Here is an 18,955-nt window from a genome sequence, read left to right on the forward strand (position 1 = left end):
GCAGCAGGCATATTCATTCAACTTTAACTTGCCTCATTTCACCTACAGGATTGACTTTCATCTGTGAATGAAGATGACTTCCACTGAATCTTTCAAAAAATCATATTATAAACACTGATTATTGTAGCTCTGTTAAGCTTAAACTTCCTACAGTTCTCCTTAAAAGTTTAATAATGTATTTTTAAAAGGTATGAGTAAATCCAGTCTCTATAACAATATCTACAAATGAACCTTTAGTATATCCATACTTCAGCTGCCTACAGTCCTTGGATGCTAACAGCCTCAGACAGAATCTGAGTCCCACCTATGTTTGCCAAACAATCCTGGTTTATAGGGTAATTGAGAAATCTCCGGAACTATTTTCATTTTTCCTTTGGACTAAATCTGTCCTCATGTAGGTAGTAAGGCTATAAATAGTTTAATTTTTTTTATTAGCTTAATCAAATGTGCCATATGAAAATTATTCCTGTGGGATGAACAGATATTTGATAAAGCACATATAGTAATATTTTAATTGTAGATCTAAGTGATAGGCATATGAATATTCACTGTACAGTTCTTTCAACTTTTTTAATATGAACGTTTTTAAAGTAAAATGTTTAAAGTCTCCTTTGTAAAATATTTATCATATATTCTACAGATATTTATTAACTCCTGCTATATATATACCAGGCACTGGTATATGATGGGAAAGGAGCTTACAGTCTAAGGCAACAAGCTTGCAGAATTGGCTTATGTTGGACTTGGAACCCAAAGCTGAGGACCAGATATTCTTTTTTTTTTTTTCTTTAAGATGGAGTTTTGCTCTTGTTGCCCAGGCTGGAGTGCAATGGCATGATCTTGGCTCACTGCAATCTCTGCTTCCCGGGTTCAAGCAATTCTCCTGCCTCCGCTTCCCGAGTAGCTGGGATTACAGGCATGCAACCCCGCACCTAGCTAATTTTGTATTTTTAGTAGAGATGGAGTTTCTCCAAGTTGGTCATGCTGGTCTCACACTCCCAACCTCAGGTGATCCGCCCACCTCGGCCTTCCAAAGTGCTGGGATTACAGGCGTGAGCCACTGCACCCAGCCCAGATATTGTTTTAGCTGAAACAGGAAAACCCCTCTTAGCCTACCCAGCTTAGGGGTTAGGGGGGTGAGGGTCTCCAGTCATGTGGAGATTGTTTCCAATCAAAGACTTTGAACAACTGATTGGAAAGCCAATCAGAAAGCTCCACTACCCACCCCCATATCCTCCACATCACTTCCGCATGCCACCCAATAGAACACTGACCAACCCAATATTGTCCTAAGACTTCCTCCTTTTATTCTGCAAAACCCACTGTCCTTTCAAATCCCTTTGAGTCTCTACCAGATTCCTTCCTTGAAATAGTAACTCACTTCTTTGCTATAGTAAGCTCTGAATTAAGTAGCCATTGATGAACTCAACAGGCATCTTCGTCCTTTTGATATTCCTCAACTATAGTCATCTACATGTTGAACTGAAATCAGTTGTGACAACTCTTCAAAAACAAATACAGTGCTTACATTTGTTTTCTCTATAATTCCACACTCCTTTGTACTGCAGTCTGCTTCTAAGAGAGAAGGGGATCAAGTTCCAGGTAGCTTGCCTAGAATGGCGTATAACCCACTGTGCCTCCTTGTTCAAGAAGGTCATCTATACTGTGATTTTCTGGGTGAAAAATGTTGAGGGCCACTAAGTATTCAACTTGACGCCATCTATGGGTTGGGGCCTATATTTGTGAGCAAAATAAAATCAATTGTTCTGCAATAAACTGAGTTTCTCCTGGAATCTAGTTAGTGAGATCAACAGATGAAACGAGAGAGCTGGATTTTACACCATTTGTCGGTTAACAATGACAGCAAATACATGAACTGTGCTTAATATATGCCACTGACACCTAACAAAAATAACTCACAAATTCAGAACAGCCCCATGCAAAGCGGGCACCATTATCCTCATTTTATAGATAGGAAAACAGAGGCACAAAGGTGAACTTCCCCCAAGGTCACAAAGACAAGTGACAGAACCAGGTTACAAACTCAAACAGTCTGCTTCCAAAATCTATGCTCTTATCCAATATGCTACATTTCCTCTATTTAGGGTTTTATATTATTTAGGGCATTTATTTCTATGAATGTCAGGGGAAAAACATTAGCATAAAAAATTACCAGCTACTCTCTCCTCAATGGGACTATTCTATAGCTTTAAAAAAAAAAAAAAAAAAGATACCCTACATAAGCAATGACAAGGTAACCATTTATGAATGCCTGACTGGTAGCCTGGCTGTGGGGCTTCATCTTTTATTGATATGGAAGGCGAACACTGTTTTCCTTTGTATGGCCTTATAAAGATTTACTTAAAAAGAAAACTGCTTCATATACTAATATGGGAATGAGATTTGGTAAAGTTCAATCATAACTCTTGGGAGACCGACTTCTCCACGATTGGCACAGAAGGAAAAGTGCCAATTCTGCTTTTTTGCTAATGTATTTGGTCAATTCCTCAGACAGCCATTGTGCTCTGTTTCACGAGGAGCAAAGGTTTTATGTTTTATAGCAGATCAAAGACTCTACCCTTTTCCTCTCACTTTCCTGCTCAGCCAATTATTTTCCACTTGCTCTCATTTAGTGGTAAGCACACGCTGAGCAGGAACGTCCTTCTAGAAGCAGGCCTAGCTGCACTAGATACACTGGATGTTCTGGCTTCTCGACCTACACCTAAAGGGGTAGAAAAGCTCACCTGTATTCATATGGCTAGTTGTTATAATGAATCTAAAGGAAATTTCCCTCCCCATTTCTATTCTGGAAAATGGCTGTTTATTTTATACCTAGCTCAACATCATTAAAACAGAAGAAATCATTTTATTAGGAACTTTGAAATAGATGTCTTAAGCCCTTACTAGCACATGTGATAGGCCTGGACAGCTTTAGGGAATTAGGGCAATTAAGGAAAACTGAAGGTATCTAACTACTACTTAAAATACCTTTTAATGTTTCTTATAATGCAAGTCTGAGGATAAATAAATTTTCTCGCCTTTTGTTTAGCTGTTTTACCCTCTTTTTGAAAGTTATTTTTAATGGATATAGAATTCTGGGTTGACTTTCTTTTTCTCTTTAAGCTCACTAAAGATAGTCCATTGTCAGCTGGGCACGGTGGCTCACGCCTGTAATCCCAGCACTTTGGGAGGCCGAGGCAGGAGGATCACCTGAGGTCAGGAGTTTGAGACCAGCCTGGCTAACATGGCGAAACCCCATCTCTACTAAAAATACAAAAATTAGCCAGGCCTGGTGGTGCCCACCTATAATTCCAGCTACTCGGGAGGCTGAGGCAGGAGAAGCTCTTAAACCAGGGAGGTGCAGGTTGCAGTGAGCCGATGTCATGCCATTGCATTCCAGCCTGGGCGACAAGAGTGAGACTCCATCCCAAAAAAAAAAAAAAAAAATATATAGTCCATCGTCTTTTGGACTCTATTGTTTCTGATGAGAAGTTAGCTGTCATTGTGTTGTTGTTCCTCTGGAAATTATGTGTCATCCTTTCATTCCCAGAAGCTTATAAGGTTTTTCTCCTTATTTTAAATAGTCTGATTACGATGTCCCTAGGTATAGTTCTCCTGCTTGGGGTTTGTTTGGTGTCTGGGATTTGTAAATTATGATTTCACCAATTGTAGGTAATTTTTAAAATCATTTCTTCAAATATTTTATCCTTTTCTTGCTCTCCTCCTCCTGTAGGACTCCAATTTCAGTTATGTTAGACTGATACCTTCCTAAGTATTACTGAGGCTACTAATTTTTTCCATCCATTTCTTCTCTAGGTCTTCAGAATATAATTTCTATTGATCTAGCTTCAAGTTGACCAACTCTGACAGTTTCAAGTCTCCAATTTGCTGTTATGCAATCAATTTTTAAATTTCAGATATAGTATTTTTTGGTTGTAGAGTTTCCACTTGATTCTTTTTGGGAGTTTCCATTTCTCAGCTGAGATTTCCCATCTGGGCACATTTCTAGTTTTTTTTTTTTTTTTTTTTTGGTTTTTTTTTTTTCCTACTGTCTGGCCTGGGGTCTCTTGTTCCAGCTTTTTAGCATGACTGATAATTTTTGACTGGATGCTGAACATTGTGGATGAAAAATTTTAGAAGCTCTGAACTATTATTGCCTTCCTTCAAAGAGGGTTAAGTTTTCTTGTTGAAGAAAGGCTAGGTAACGGATTCCTTTGAAACTTGGTCGTAGGCATTGTTAAGTCTGGCCTATTTAAGTTTTCCTTACTCTTCTGGCACAGCCACCCTGAGGTCTTGATTTAAAGCTTGAGTGCTTACCAAACCCACTCTACTTGAACTCCAGCAACTGTCTCCCCAGCATTTCATAGCTGCTAACATCTCTGTTTGGCTCTTCAGCCTCCCTGCTGTTGTTTTCTTCCAGGATTCTTTTTTTAGGCTTTTTTTCCTTCTAAGGTTCTTGAAGTTTTACTCTTTGCATGAACATTTTAAGCATCCAACAATTACAATAAAATACCACGGACTGGGCACCTTACATAACAGGAATTTATTTCTCACAGTTGCCAGCAGGGTTGGTGTCTGGTGAAGTCTCTCTCTTGGGTTCCAGATGACCGTCTTCTCGCCATGTCTTCACATGGCCTTTCCTTAGTGTATGCAGATAGAGAGAGAGAGAGAAAGCACGCGACAGAGAGAACACCCATGCACAAACATGAGTGCACTCTGGTGTCTTTTCTTATTACTATTATAATTATTATTATTATTTTTAAAGATAGGGTCTTGCTCTAAAACCCAGGCTGGAACACAGTGACATGACCATCGCTCACTGCAGCCTTGACCTCCTGGGCTCAAGCAATCCTCTCACCTCAGCCTCCCAAGTAGCTGGGACTACAGGCACACACTACTATGCCCGGCTATTTTTTTTTTTTTACTATTATTTTTAATAGAGATGGGGTCTCACTATGTTGCCCAGGCTGGTCTTGAACTCCTGGCCTCAAGTGATACTCCTGTCTTGGCCTGGGATCCCAAAGGGCTGGGATTACAAGTGTGAGCCACCGCACCCGGCCCGTGCCTCTTCTTGTAAGGGCACTAATCCTATTAGGGGGGCCCTACCCTCATGACCTCATCAAACCCTAATTACCCCCGAAAGGCCCCAGCCCCAAATACCAGACACATGGATGTGTTAGAGCTTCAATATATGAATTTTAGAGGGACACAAACATTCAGTTCATAACAGTGAGGGTGGCTCAGATCCCAGCTGGTGGTTGGGTGGGCCACCTCAGCTTTTTAACCTGAGGTCTCTTGTCCTATTTGTGTAGCCCCAGATTCCTCTCTTTCTTCCCATTCAGTTATATGTTTAGTTGTAATATTTCTGCATGGTGTATATGATGTTTTAGTGGTTTAAAAATTGTGCACACTTTCAGAGGCCAAGGTGGGCGGATTACCTAAGGTCAGGAGTTCAAGATTAGCCTGACCAACATGGTGAAACCCTATCTCTACTAAAAATACAAAAAATTAGTCAGGTGCCTTGGCACGCACCTGTAATCCCAGCTACTCAGGAGACTGAGGCAGGAGAATTGCTTGAACCCGGGAGACCGAGGTTGCAGTGAGCTGAGATTGTGTCACTGCACTCCAGCCTGGGGGACAGAGAAAGACTCTGTCTCATAAAAAAAAAAAAAAAAAAAAAAAAAAAAAAAGGAAGTTAGATCGCACCACTGTGCTCCAGTCTGGGCGACAGAGCGAGACTCCATCTCAACAACAACAACAACAACAAAATGTGCACAAACCCAACCATAACCAAGAGGGTTTTGGTTGTCTTTTATTATCTGAGCAGGCAGATTTACTCTGGAATGGAAAACATTCCTGCAGTTACCTTGTTTTTGCTCTGCTCTTGCCACCTTAACCTAGCACAGCATTTTTCTATCTCCAGAAATAGCATTTTTAACAATTCTGTGTTGCATTTGTTCAGGTTGTTCCAGTATCTAACAAAATTTTCTTTCATAAACAAGACTCTTGCAGTTGTTAAAGATTCAATTCCAACGTATTGCCTACAGCCATCACATTCAAATAGATTAAAAGTAAAAAATACATATAAGTTGCTGAAACAATTCTATTAAAGTTTAAAACCTACAAGCTCTTTTTCTTCCTCTGGTTCAGCAGTGCTTTTTCTTATGGGTTTCCAAATGAAGCCATTTTAATGAAAAAAATATGCCAGGGCACAAGGCAGAAATGTACACCAATACCTTGCTTTGCTGTGACCTTGGAGCTCTCAATAAGTGTGTCTGCATGTCCCTGAATAATTTACAAAATGGGTTTTTCATGGCTTTGATCACTGTCTAAGCTGGTCTCTTAATTGACCTAGGCAATGGCCTCTTTTTCACATGAGAATGCCTCTTCAGAAGGCAACAAGACTGTGAAGCCAAACTTTGATCTATATCTTTTGATTATGGGAAAAATATGAATGTAATTTACTTATTAGAAACCATTAATTTTTGAAGCCTCAGTTGGCAAGTACAGCTAAGGTGTGGTGTGTAGTTTATATTTATGCCTTCAGCATCCCACTCAAAGAGCTCTTATTTCCCAATCCTAAACATATTTCCCTAGTAATCATAGTTGATGGTTGGTTTGTGATTGCCTTAAAAAGTGATTTAATTTTCATCAGTTTTTTTTCCTTACTCCTAAGGAAGTAGTTTTTCCCTGTTTAGAATTTAAAGACAATTGGTGGATTCCAGAAATTCAGCAAATGTCAACTAGAAAGGGAAATTTGAACTTGAGCTTTAGAACAATTTGAACCAAATATTTTTTTCCTTTGTGACATATACTGAAATACCTACACATTTATATTGTTTCAAGTCATTTGTGACTTTTCAAGCTATCTACATTTGCCATGTAATGGGAAGATTAAGTGTGAAATCTGCATTTAATTTAATTAATATGTGTTATTAGCTCAAGGGCATGAAAGAGTTAATCTACAGACATCAAATATGTAATATTTATCAACTACTAAATTGTTATCCTTCATCATTAATTGATAGAGCCGTAAACTGTAACACTGTTGTTAAACTATTTGAGTTGAAAGGATTTCCCTCTCTATAGGAACTGGGTGGTAAGCCCTTAGCAGGGTGGGAATATATTTCTATTGTTCCCTACGGAAGTTAAAATGCAAGACATATAAAAGTTCACATAACTAAAATCTCTTAGGAAGCTCTGTGTAAAAGCAATAGATGTATTTTTTTTTAAAATTTCATTTCCATATTAGCCTTAGGGTGAAAATTCAATTTTAATATCTTAATGTTTACTTCTATTCAGAACTTGTGGTAGAAATGAATATGTCTGGACCCAGAAGTTGAGAATATAACTAAGGTAATTCTGAATTTTAGTATGAAATTTTCTATTGCATTTCTTACTACCTGATAGTTTATGATTTTCTTTTTAATCTAAATAGATTATAAAATAAAGTTCTGGGGCAAATTCCCTAACAGCCCTGGTCTTTCCTGATAGTGAATCGGAGATTATATCTTTCTAGCACTCATTTTGGCAATTAATCATAGACTGCTTAACTGTTCACTATATAACTGTCTTGCCTTCCCAAGAAGATTATAAAAATTTAGAGCATAAGGTTATAAGAATGCCATAATACCTAGTCTCTAGGACTTGATGACTTCCTTTAAAATGTTTCTAAAATTAATCATAATTTTTAGTATGATGTTAGCAGGCACATATGCCAAAATTGCTCACAATATACAGGTGATTAGAAAATTCTTGAAGTCTTTCTTTTCCTTCTTAACTTGAATCCTTAAAAATGATGTCTTTTGGCTGGGTGTGGTCGTTCACGCCTGTAATCCCAGCACTTTGGGAGGCCGAGGCGGATGGATCACCTGAGGTCAGGAGTTCAAGACCAGCCTGACCAACACGGCGAAACTCTGTCTCTACTAAAAATACAAAAAGTAGCCAGGCATGGTGGCACATGCCTGTAATCCCAGCTACTTGGGAGGCTGAGGCCGAATTGCTTGAACCCGGGAGGCAGAGGTTGCAGTGAACTGAGATTGTGCCATTGCACTCCAGGTTGGGTGACAAGAGCAAAACTGTCTCAAAAAAAAAAAAAAAAAAAAAAAAAAAAAAGATGTCTTTTTAAAAATCTAAAATGCATATATATCTTAAATTCATATCTTCCAAAGGGAACCATGCAAGTTTCTAATATAATTTTTTTTTTTTTTTGAGACAAGGTCTCGCTTTGTCACCCAGGCTGGAATGCAATGGTGTGATCTGGCTCACTGTAGCCTCAACCTCCCAGGCTCAAGCAATCCTCCCATCTCAGCCTCCCAAGCAGCTGGGACTACAGGCATGTACCACCAAACCTGGCTATTTTTTATATTTTTTTATGAAGTTGGGGTCTGGCCATATTGCCCAGGCTGGTCTCGAACTCCTGGGCTCAAGTGAACCTTCTGCCTCGGCCTCCCAAAGTACTGGGATTATAGGCATGAGCTACTGCACCCGACCTCTAATATAAATTTTAAAATGAAAAATAATAAAGGACAATTGTCATCACTGATGGCCATATTTGAGTATTCCGGATTCTATAATCTAGAGAAATTTAGGTTACTGAACATTAAAATCACAAAGAGGCCACCAAACCACTTTTACTGGTGTTCTATAGGGTGGAAAAAGGATGTGAAACAGAAGAAAGAAATAGCTAAAGCTCTTTGTCTCTGGTTTTGGGAGATAAGTAAAGAAGAGAGGCAGCCTGGTATTTATGTCTCTCTACCTGTTGGTTCCCACATTTCCAGGAAGATCTGATATTTTAGAATAGCAGTATGCAAACTGGGGTAAGTACATGAAAGTCTAGAGGTTAAGTACATGTAAACTTCTCTTCAGTAAGCAGGTATGGATAGTTTAAAAGAATTAGTTCCCAGATCCTCAAGTACCATGTCTATTCTCTTCTAAAAGTGATCTTCCTGAGAATGTGCTTGGGGAGACATCATTCTGGTTAATTCTCTCTTCACAAGTATCCTTCTCTGTCATTCCATTGCTATAAGATGCCATGTAGGCCACTGGCCACACCATACCCCCACAAATCTCAGCTTTGTTTTGGAGACAGAGGGAGACAGATTTCCAACCCAGAATACTACACAGAACCTAACCAGTAAACAAATAGACATACAAATGAGTGGAATAAAGAGATTTTAAGGCATTCAAACTAAAAAAGAAAAAACAATCATGTACTTTTTCTCAGGGAGCTATTGGAGGATGTCCTCCAACAAAAAGAGGGAGTAAACCCAGAGACAGGTGATCCCCAACAGAGAAGAAATATGAAGGGAATCCTGGGAGTGATAATAAGATAACTCAGTAGTATCACTGGGAGTGACATTAAACGTAGCTTAAGGATATCTTAAGGTTAGCAGCTATAGTAGACTAGAGAGCAATCCATCCAAGTTCAAGGGAAAAAGCATGAGGGCAAGTAGGGATGTTTCAAGAAGAAAGAAAAGTGGATAGATTATCTGTTGTGTTCCAATGTATTGAGAAATAATTTCCAATTCTGAGGAAAACTTCAAAGATGACCAACACATAGAAAATTAAGTGAATGAAAAAAATGTGACGAATAATGAGACTGCAGTTGTACAAGAAAAGTTATACAGGAAAAAATAATCATAGCACAATATATGTTTTAGTTATAAAAATATTTACTGGCTTATAATAATTTGAATACCTCCAAAAATTGGGATATAACACGTTTGGGAGAATGAGGAAAGAAACAATATGTATGTGTGTGAGTGTGTGGGTATATAAAAGAATTACAGCATTATATTTATGAAAGTAAGTCAACAGTTAATGCCCTAATGCTAAGGTCTAACCTAAACAAGAAAATCCAGAAACAGTAGTATACACTAGTAATAGAGCAAAAAGATTTTAGAAATCAGATGGGGAACTTTGAGTGTGATAGACAGAATAATGGCCCCCAAAGATATCCACATCTTAATCCCCAGAAACTGTGAGTATATTGCCTTTTGTAACAAAAGGAACTTTGCAGATGTGATTAAGTTAAGGATCTTGAGATGGGGAGATTATCCTGAATTTATCTAAATGCAGACAATCTAATCACCTGAATCTTTCACAGCAGGTTATCTTTTCTGGCTGAAGTCAGGAAGAGGGAGAAAGATGCAAAGCCTGACAAGAGTTGGACCTGCCATTGCTGGCTTTGAAGATGAAGGAGAGGCCCTGAGCCAAAGAATGTGGATGGCCTTTGGAACTTAGGAATGGGGAAATGAGGATCTCAGTTCTACAACCTCAAGTAACTAAATTCTGCCAGCAACCTAAATGAGCAAGTAAACAGATTCTCCGCAAGAGTCTCTAGGAAGGAACCCAGCCCCTTGAACACGTAGATTTAAGCTCAATGAGACCTATGCTGGACTTACCATCTCCAGCCTGTCAGATGATACATCTGTGTTATTTGAAGCCACTAAGTGTGTGATATTTGCCACAGCAGCCAACAGAAATCTGTTGAGGTACAGTAAAGAAGAGATATTTTAAATTCTGTGGTACTTTTTACATGAATACATTTGTTTTCAATATGTAACAATTTTAAAACTTTAGTAAACTAAGAATTTATGGATGTTTTCTTGATGTGATTAAAAATATTTAATTAAAACCATCAGCCTCCTTCTGGCTTCTCTTCCATTAGGTACATTTACACATGAATTCTGGTGGCTTATGAAGTCCACGAAATGGGAGAAAGGACCCTGATTCCCAGTTCATTTTGATGTTCCCCTAAGCTTATACTGACATAGCTGTGGTGGTTTAAAGTTGTGGCTGCAAAGTTTTTGGCCTCCCTACTACTAAGGGGGTTATGAACCCTTCCCTTTTATCTGGGCTGGCCTGTGACTGAGTTGACCAGTAAATAGTACCTGTGACAGTAGAGGACTTCTGGTGTGGGTTATAAAAGACCATGGTGCTCTGTCTCATTCACTCTTGGAGTCCTGAGCCACCATCTACAATGTCTGGTTGCACTGAGATCGTCATGCTGCACAAGCCACACGTAGGTGCCCTGATCAACCAACCCTGCTAAGCGGATTCTTCAGCCATCTTTGAACAGACACATGCACAAAGCCTTCCTGTGTAGGAAACTATCTTAGAGCCCTCCAGCCCAGCCCATCTGTCAGCTGAAAAACACTGAGTGCTGCCAACCCTTCTTAGGATAGAAGAACCACCCAGCTGATCCCTACCCAAATTCCAAACCCACGAAATCAGGAGCTGTAATAAATTGTTCTAAGTCAACAATTTAAAGTTTTGGGATAGTTTACTTTGTAACAATAGATGCCTACAATATAATTTTATTAGAAGACAGGTTCTGATCATGGCTTTCACACCCTTAACATCAAATATGGCCTTGGGGATCTTGGCTGAGCTCCAAAAGCCATGGTGTTTGGTTCTGTGTTGGATGACAGGAGCCAGTCCCCAACCAAGGTCCTGTACCTGAAGACACTCCCAACTCTTGGTCTCATAAAATCCAACTATCTCCCCAGGAAGGGCCACTTTGTTTTCGCACCCCCAGAACAAAACTTTTTTCCCCTAATGTGCCTCATAAAACAAAATGAGCTTTCCTCTAGGTCAGGGATATCCAGAACTCAAGGACTTCAAGACCAGCTATCTCGTTTAACAAAGAAAAAGGGGAAATTTCTCATGATTCCATGGTAGGAAAAATGCCACCACCTACAACCAACTTCTCACCCCTATAAAACAACATGCCTTATTCAGTGGTGGTGGGTTGAGGCAAAGAGGGAGTGTTTAAATGTTACCGTTAACAAAATAATTATTGGTTACTTATTGTAATGTAGTCAGACAATGTGGGTTTCATATTTTGTAATTTTTAGAATCTGCTGAGATATTCTTTCTTTTTGAGACAGAATTTCTCTCGTTGCCCAGGCTGGAGTGCAATGGTGCAATCTCGGCTCACTGCAACCTCTGCCTCCCAGGTTCAAGCAATTCTCCTGCCTCAGTCTCCCGAGTAGCTGGGATTACAGGCATGCGCCACCATGCCCGGCTAATTTTTTTGTATTTTTAGTAGATACTGGGTTTCTCCATGTTAGACAGGCTGGTCTTGAACTCCCGACCTCAGGTGATCTGCCCGCCTTGGCCTCCGAAAGTGCTGGGATTACAGGCGTGAGCCACCACACTCGGCCTGAGATATTCTTAAAGTCCTAAGATATGATCAGTTCTTTACATCTTCCAAATGTTTATATTAAATATATATATGAATATGTTTTAAAATACCTGTTAATTACATTATTCAATTCTTGTAATAATAAACGCTTGCATAGTATTCACTCTGGGCCAGGTGCTGTTTCAGAAATTTTAGATAAAGTAACTCTTAAGTGAGAGCCCTCTGAGGTTGGAGCTGTTATTACTACCGCAATAAACTTAATCAGTAAAGTTAAGGCAGGGAGAAGCTAAATGGCACTGCTAGTATGTGGCTAGGCAAGGGTTTCCACTCAGGCTGTGTTATTTATATTTTAAAGGTCATGTGGCTTATATAGACTTTATTTCAAGCCACTTATGTTATTTTGAAAGAGTTATAGCATGCCTTATTAATAAGCAAAAAGTTTTATTTGCTGACAACCCTAGTTAACTCTCAACACTTAACATATTTATATTTCTCTCACCTCTGTTACTTCTAGTTACTCCATTTTTGCTTACTTTGTAGAAGTTGTTTGACAATATTGCTGACATTTAAGTATTCTTGTATATTTCTTTATACTGGTGATTTCCTTATTTTTTTTTTCTCCTTGGCTGCTTTTTATTCTAAAGGTTTAAGAGTCAAAAAGTGACTAGGTGGCCTTACTTACAATGGTTTGAATGAGTTAGTTTGGTTTTCCTTTTTAATCTGCGTTCTCTTTATATCCTAGCCTAGTTTCTGGGAGGTGCAAGGCACTGAGTGACTCATTGGGACCTGCTGAGTCATTAGAGAGAGTGCCTGAGGGACAGAGGCCAGACTACAACTTAAGCTATCTGGAATCTTCCCTCTGCTGTCTTACTGGCTGTCTACATGGGGCTACATTTTAACTATGGCTTACAGGTAATCATTTCATGTCATGTTCTTTCTATCTTTTCCCCTCTAACGTGGTAGTAATCATCCTTTATCTCTCCATCTCCCCACCAGGATATTGCAAAGATTATTATTAAAAACAAAATGAAATTATCAATCCCTTCAGGAATATGTTTGCTGTATTAATATAAGAAACCATTCTCATGGTTTCCTTGATTTTTATAGCTGTGCTTATTGTATCCCTTCTCAATGAAGAAGATATGCCAAATTTCTCCCAGAGGCATCTGGCATTGATTTAAAATCGATTCAGTGGCTGAAGAACCCTGAAATTGTCCCAGCGGGTTCTTATCTCTGCCAGGTAAATATTTCTAAGAACTAACATGCTAAGTCTGAGACTGGTTATTCATGATTTAACTTTTAGAGTTGTATTGTTCTTGAGTTTCTTTGGGGTTACCTTTCTTGAACCCCTATGATTTTGTGCATCCCACTCGTCTGTGTCAGTGTATGTTCTTCAAGACTGAGGGATACTAGAGCTGGGAGGAACAACCTACTTGCTAAGAAAGGACATTCAATGTGTACTTAATAAGATGTTCAGAGATAGATTTTTCCCAGACTGGTCATGGGGTCCCATGCTCTTTCTTTCCTTCCACTCCAACAACTGCAGCATGTTTAGTTTTTGTCTTTAAGTGTGATGACTCACGGCCACCCAGTCATTGCCACACTTCCAGACAGCAAGTCTTTACTTGACCCTGTTCACGTCAGAAGTGGAGAGATCACAAAGATGGCAAGAGAAAACTCTTCTCCCAGGCCTGTCTCCTTTCATTCAGGAATGAAAGTCTTTCTCAACCTTACATCTATTGAATGTCATGGGCTCTCTGACTCTGCACGGGTGGCTGGAAAAATGAGTATCTTGCTTTTTCAGCATCTACATTGAGAGGCCGGCAAGGAAAAGTGGATGAAGAACAATTAACCGAAGTGTCTGTCACAACTAACACATTCTTTTTCTCTTTTGCTCTCTTCTACTCCACAGAAATCATTGCCTGTCAACAGTCCCCCCTGACCCCGCCACCCCACTCTTGGGAATGGACTCTGACAAACTCACCATCAGGAAAGTTGATGTTACCCATCTAGGATGGAAGAATGGGATTCTGAACTTTGTCACTGTTTCTGAAAGGTCATCAGCTCCTGTAATTGCATGGTTGGGACAGATCTATTTAAACTGCTTTGAAGTTTTCCCAGAAAATTCCCACAAAATTGTGCAACCCAAGGAAATGAGGTGGAAAAAATGGCACTGGCTTCAATTTGCTTCTCACCACGACCCTGTGAAGAAGGCACGTAGCCACTCATATTTGTGATTTAAAAAATGAGGGATCAACAATTAAAGGGTTAACAGTTCTAGGTGCTTGGACTATTAGTTTTGTCAAAAACACAGTCGGTATAGGTTCATTGATAGTTGGCATTCATCATCTGAAATTAGATCCCCCTTTTAAATTATTGTTTCTCTCATTTTCCTTGCTTTTACATAGAAGTTTTTTTTTCTGTAAATAGAGAATGGCATGGGATGACATTGCAAATAGGCAATATGCCATACGATCAATTCTATGTATTAATTCCAGAATAGTTTCCTCATTAATAGAAATACAGGATGCATTCTGGTATCATTATCGTTGACATTTCTCTGTTTTTATTATGTTCAACAAAATATTGTATTCAACAGCTTACCTCAGAAGAGAAGTTTGATGAGGTCTGATTGTCCTTTAGTTTTACCTTTATCACCAAGACAGGACCCAAACCTGTCTTCCTCCTAGTGTGGCAGGGCTGTTGCAATGAAGCATGCAAACAACAAACACATCTTTCTAAAGCTCTCCTTCATCTGAAAATAAAGAAGACAACTTGATATGAATAAAACCCATAGAATTTTGGAAAATTTTGATGTTTCTCAATCTGCACTCTCTAGTTGGGATTGATTTAACTGAGAGTAACAGAAACTTTGACACTGCTTAAACAAATAAGAGGTTTATTTGTCTTGCAAACAGTAGGAAAGTATTCATTTCAGGGCCCAGTGCAACTGCTCCAGGGCCAGCTCATTTGACCTTTCGGCTTTTCCATCCTGCATGTGTAACTGCTGAGCATCTGAGAGTTACATTAGCAAGCCAGGAGAAGAAGAAGAAAGATGAAGAAGGGAGGATAAGTGGCTATAGCAGGAAGTGGAACATTTCCAGAACCCCAATAAATGTATATCTTGCCTAAACTACGTCTCACAACCACCTTTAGCTGCAAGAGAGTCTGGTAACTGTAGTTTTTTCACTGGGCACACTGCCATTCCTGTAAAAATTAAAATTTTCTTAATGAGGATGAAATAGAGATATGATGTTGCCTCAGCAACTAGCAGTGTACACCACACCCATCATCGCCAGGCAAAGTGTAGTGTCTATGATTTCATTTGTTAGTTATCACTTTCAACATCTATTGAAATAGTAAACATAAGCCAAAATGGTATCAAAAACTGATCTACCATATTATTTTGTTTTTCCAATAAGTAATAGTAGCCTTACTCACCTTTGAGAAGTGTAGTTTATTTTATAGGCACAATTTTACATGTATTTCTATTTTGGGGTGTGGGAGTAAGTAAAGATTTGTATCTTGTTTGGGCTGCTGTAACCCAATGCCATACATTGGGTAGCTTATAAACAACAGAAATTTCTTTCTAATGGTTCTGGAGGCTGGGAAGTCCAAGATCAAGGCATCAGCAAATCTGGTGTCCATTGAGGACCCACTTCTTGCTTCATAGATAGCACCTTCTCCAGGGGCCAATGAGCTCTCAGGGGCCTCTTTCATAAGGGTGCTAATCCCATTCATGAAAGCAAAGCCCTCATGAACTGATTACTTCTCAAAGGCCCCATTTCCGAATACCATCACTTTGGGGATTAGGATTTCATCTTCTGAATTTTGGAAGGACCTAAACATTCAGTTCATTTGAATAGTAAAGTGAGCTTGAAAGGGACAAAATTCACTGGATTGTCAAAGGTGTCTGGGATTCATCTTGGGACTGCTGTTTCCCTGCTACACTGTTTGAGCACCTTGGCTTTACCCTTTAAAACCAGGGCCCCTCAACCCTGACTAAACCTGGAAACAATTTGAACTCAAGGCTGAAAAACAGCTTCTGAGTCAATGGGTGGCCCATTTTGGGCTGTGCCTGACCAAGCTGTCTGACTGGGTCTGTAGGAACACTCTTGATGGTGTCATGGGCAACAAGTCAATGGTGCATTTAAACAGAGAAGTGCTCCATGCACTGCCTGGTTACATCTTGACTCCAAGGATCTTATCCCAGGAACTTAAATGAAATGGGCATACCAAACTGATGGGCTCATTGTGGACTCAGCCTATTGCAACTATGTTACAAGTTTTTTTTTTTTCCTTTTAGCTTTTTTTTTTTCTCCAAATCTTTTATTCTTTTTCTCTATTTAGGTTTTGTCTTAGAAACCTTATTAGAAATTTCAAGTTGGAAAGACTTTAAAAAGTCACCTTATCCAGCTCCCTACCTGCAGGAATCCTAGAGCACCACATCCAAGTTTTTCAAATGCGGACACCTAAAGCTGAGACAATCATTATCTCACAAATCTGCCAGTTTTGAGTAACATGTAAGAAAGGTATTTCTTATTACTACACTGATAGCTTCAACTGGAAGATTTCATAATCTCATACCCACAGGGAAACTCTAAAATCTTATTTAACAAAATGACCAAAAAGCTGATGCACTGAGTGGCTGTTACATTGCTAGCTCATCCCTTTTGCATAAGCTTTGTTGATTCAGAATTACGTGATAGCTTAAGAGTCTCCATTAGAAAATTTGGAGAAGTATGAATGAAGCATAGCAACAATTCTGTGTAAAAGCTGAAGGTTTTGATGGGGTGTGAAAAAGAAAAAACTGAACAGTGTCATGTGCCATTCTGTCATCTTTAAAATTAAAATGTCATGTAAGGACATACACCCTTATAAGGATCATTGAACATATTCGTCTTCATTTTCAACAGTGAAACAGGTTGTATCTTCTCCCTTCCTTTTTTCTTTCTAAGGCTTAGGAGAGTTTCAAGGAGAAGAGGTTAATCAATTTGATTTGGGATAATGAGAGAAGACATTGTGAGATAAGGCTTGAATTACCTTTGGAGAATGAGTATTGATTGTCTGGTTGGGTGGGATGGGAAAGATTGAAATAAAGACAGATGAATAAATGCAATAATTTTTATTGACTCTGCTTGGGTGGCTAAGTCATTGGATTACTCAAGCCACTATTATGCCCACAGGCAGCCATTACTGTTCATACTTATCTCTTACTTTGGGGAAGGCAAAGCATTTGTTACTCTTGACCCTCTGTATCTGCTGGTTTGAATCCACAGAGCTAAAGGCCTTTTCAGGGGCTTGAACATTGGTAGATTTTGGTATCCACAGGTGGTGGAGGAGAGCGGGGAGGGTAGAGGGTGGTCCTAGAACCAATCCCATGCAGATACCCAGTGACACCTGTATATTCACCTTGTGACCTAGTGTAATTAAATCCTACTGTCCCTGGATGCCACCATTTTAGACCCATGAAACCAAGTGAGAGATCCGGAAAAACCCTTATATCCATATCTGTGCCTCCTAGGGCTTTCTTGGTGTGGGGAAATCCATTGCTTATGATTACAAAGGGAATTCTTCCTTTTCAATGTATACATATATATATTTTTTTGAGATGGAGTCTCGCTCTTTTGCCCAGGTTGGAGTGCAGTGGTGCAGTCTCAGCTCACTGCAACGTCTGCCTCCTGGGTTCAAGTGATTCTCCTGCCTCAGCCTCCTGAGTAGCTGGGATTACAGGTGCATGCCATCATGCCTGGCTAGTTTTTGTATTTTTAGTAGAGATGGGGTTTCATCATGTTGCTCAGGCTGGTCTCGAACTCCTGACCTTGTGATTTGCCCACCTCAGCCTCCCAAAGTGCTGGGATTACAGGCGTGAGCCACCATGCCCTGCTCAATTTAATATTTACCCTGTTTGTAAGCCAAAGTTAACCAAGGACAAGATTTGACAGCCCACAATTCTCTCTAGGCAAGACAGTTGGCCCTATTTATAAACCTTGATCTAGCCAGCTCTGCTTGGCTCTATGTAAGGGAGCCTTTCCCTCCTATGACTCCTCCAAAAGTGGTGGTGAGACTGCCTGCCTGGTATTGAGGAGGGAAGAATATAGGCTGGTACGAAAGCGTTCTAGGAATCTGGCTACAAAACTCAGCTGTGCCCCGAGATGAATGCCCGCCCAGATATTTATTGGTTCTTTGCCAGCGTCAGGCCTGGGACACTCCTGGGGTCTCTGGATTTGACTTCTGTAATCAGACCTTTTTTTTTTTTTTTGGAGACGGAGTCTCGCTCTGTCGCCCAGGCTGGAGTGCAGTGGCCGGATCTCAGCTCACTGCAAGCTCCGCCTCCCGGGTTCCCGCCATTTTCCAGCCTCAGCCTCCCGAGTAGCTGGGACTACAGGCGCCGCCACCAAGCCCGGCTAGTTTTTTGTATTTTTTGGTAGAGACGGGGTTTCACCGTGTTAGCCAGGATGGTCTCGATCTCCTGACCTCGTGATCCGCCCGTCTCAGCCTCCCAAAGTGCTGGGATGACAGGCGTGAGCCACCGCGCCCGGCCTGTAATCAAATCTTAACAAGCAAAAGGTACTTTTCACTCTCAGATCCATTGGTTTTTTCCTGGGGTTTATGACTGATCTTCCTACTAGGACTGAATTATGTCATAAACTGATACTTCTACTCCATCCAATCTGCCGTTTCCATAAAGGAACACAAAGACCCTATGGAACTGTAAAGTCTGACAGGGGAAGGTCTAGGAAAACTGTTCTGGAAAATTCCAACATGAGGGGGAGCCTGGCTAGAGCCGCAAGGGTCAAAGCA

The 18,955-nt window shown here is 40.0% G+C and overlaps 1 long non-coding RNA gene across 1 annotated transcript; it reads right to left on the reverse strand.

Moving 5' to 3' along the window:
- Positions 1 to 8,311: 8,311 nt before the first annotated feature.
- Positions 8,312 to 15,172, reverse strand: LOC126940992 (uncharacterized). Its single transcript, XR_007721031.1, has 3 exons — positions 14,756 to 15,172; positions 14,136 to 14,218; positions 8,312 to 10,488 (listed from the first exon to the last, which is right to left on the reverse strand). It is a non-coding gene; the product is annotated as an uncharacterized LOC126940992 (long non-coding RNA).
- Between the last annotated feature and the right edge of the window lie 3,783 nt (positions 15,173 to 18,955).

Source organism: Macaca thibetana, chromosome 18 (genome assembly GCF_024542745.1).
Source record: "Macaca thibetana thibetana isolate TM-01 chromosome 18, ASM2454274v1, whole genome shotgun sequence".
Lineage (NCBI taxonomy): Eukaryota > Metazoa > Chordata > Mammalia > Primates > Cercopithecidae > Macaca > Macaca thibetana.